This window comes from Trichoplusia ni, chromosome 14, assembly GCF_003590095.1.
Source record: "Trichoplusia ni isolate ovarian cell line Hi5 chromosome 14, tn1, whole genome shotgun sequence".
In the NCBI taxonomy this organism is placed as follows: Eukaryota; Metazoa; Arthropoda; class Insecta; order Lepidoptera; family Noctuidae; genus Trichoplusia; species Trichoplusia ni.
Genome location: NC_039491.1, coordinates 9,467,960 through 9,470,040, shown reverse-complemented (window position 1 = coordinate 9,470,040; position 2,081 = coordinate 9,467,960). Strand labels below are relative to the sequence as shown.

At 36.0% G+C, this 2,081-nt stretch overlaps 1 non-coding gene across 1 annotated transcript; it reads left to right on the top strand.

Moving 5' to 3' along the window:
- The first annotated feature begins 293 nt into the window (after window positions 1–293).
- On the top strand, window positions 294–366 carry Trnar-ucg. The gene has a single exon. It is a non-coding gene; the product is annotated as a tRNA-Arg (tRNA).
- Window positions 367–2,081: the final 1,715 nt, after the last annotated feature.

The window sequence follows — 2,081 nt, the reverse complement described above, 5'->3', positions numbered from 1 at the left end:
AAACCATGGCCACCCTAGCCAAGTCGCGTGCCGACCTTGCCTTCTATTCACAATTCCCTTCGATGCCTACCAATATCTGTGCATTATAACCAAGTCACGACATCGCAAAGCCTTTTGTATAATAACGTGCCTAATATTATGAAGTTTAAACAAAATTAAGTGACGTCATAATGGAGGCAAGAACTTATGGTGTATTCTGCTGTCTCACTATTCATTGTGAAGGTAAAGTGAGTTTATCAGTATCCGTATCGACCTGTTTGATTGAGGTGGTTAAGTTCAAAACGTGTAGGGAGGACCGTGTGGCCTAATGGATAAGGCGTCGGACTTCGGATCCGAAGATTGCAGGTTCGAGTCCTGTCACGGTCGTGGATTTATTTCTTTCTGTTTTGCTTCGACTTACTGTATTTTTGTTTTTTTTTTTGTGTATTCCTGTACACTTTTATAGTTATAAACTAAAAATAAGGAGCTATGATATTTTTTTTGTAACGTTTCGTATTATTTTAACTAGAGTAAAGTTTTTTGCTGTAAGCTGACACAGTAAAAATAGTTTTGGAACAAAAACCTATAATTTTTTACGGGGAACGGTGTTTTAAATTTAAAATCTCGATAATAAAACTTTTATGTTACAAATACGTTTTCATAGCGGTGTTGCCATACATGCACACTATAATTTGATGTAAACTAGCGGTGTCCTGTAATTTATACGTACATATCAATAAAATTGAAGAGTCAGTTTTTCGAAGGCGCAAACAGGTCCGTTTTAAAAATAAACTGTACTTCATTAGTTTAATGGGGTGACAGGGCGCGGTTAAGTGAGTACTAAAAAAAGATATATAATCAGTCTTGGTGTATCTTCTTATACAAGTCACATCACACAAATTTTTAAACACGAAATTATGTGAGTGTGTATGTTTTGTGGCTCAAGAAAAAAATGTTCGATTTGCAATCTACGACCGTGCTAACCCCTTTCTTAACCTCGATTTAGATTTTTACTATTTTTGTAGTATTGGCAACAGAAATAATATAAACCATTCTAAATTCCACGCTACGAGTTACAGTTAATGAAAAACTGCCTAGTGACAAGACGACCAGACAGTGAGACAGCGGATCCTCACTTCTTCTATCTTTAACCTATGGATACGAAACTCTATAAAATAATTTTAAAAAGCTGCTTTCTTGAATAACATAAATATAGCTTCAACCCAGTTACCTCCCGTTGTTATTTTCTCACGCAACTTACAGTTAATTAAGGGAAACAGCTCGCTGCGTGCACGTGAGGCGTCACCAATCTATCACAAGACATGCATTGCTTCTTGCCTCTCCCTCACACTGATGTTACCACATACTTAGTCGTACTACTGCAGCTGTAGGAAAGAGACAGCGCTCTATACCATGTAGCGCTCTCTCACGCTTCCACAAAATTTATGAAATTATGTTACATAGCGATGGTAGGTCTCCTGACTTGCTTTTTCTATCATGCTGCAAGGTAATTTTCTAGTCAACGAGTTTAAGTGAACGGTAAATAAGACTTTACTGTTTCTTAGAGTTGAATATGTCTGAGTTGACAGCTTATTTGCTTTAATTGTCCGTATCTAGCATAAGTAGCAAATTGTGGCCTACGAATTATTGTTATTTAGGTTATTACAAAAATTGACGTCTTATACATTACAATTTTGATAGCAATGATTGGGGTACATTTTGTTTGGTAATTTTTACTGTCTAAATTTGTAAAAATGAAGTTGATACCAGCACTAAGGAATGTAATTCTTGTGTCGCGGGAGTTCCACATGCCCAAAGACACCCAGGAGTTTTGTTTAGTAGTTTTTGTTTTCCAATCTTGAGAATCTTCTTCATATTTTCCGAAACAAACAGAACTCTACACTATAATAGTATGTGGTTTTAAATCCTTAAACTTAAATATATTTAGTTTATTCAACTTTTCACAATTGTTAACATTTCGAACATGAACACATTTGAAATAATATTATTAGGATTGCAGCAAGCAGGTTTTCTAAACGTTATTAACCCGGGCACCGCGCCTTTCTATCATCGGGCATTAAGAGATAAGCCCTGCCACGCAT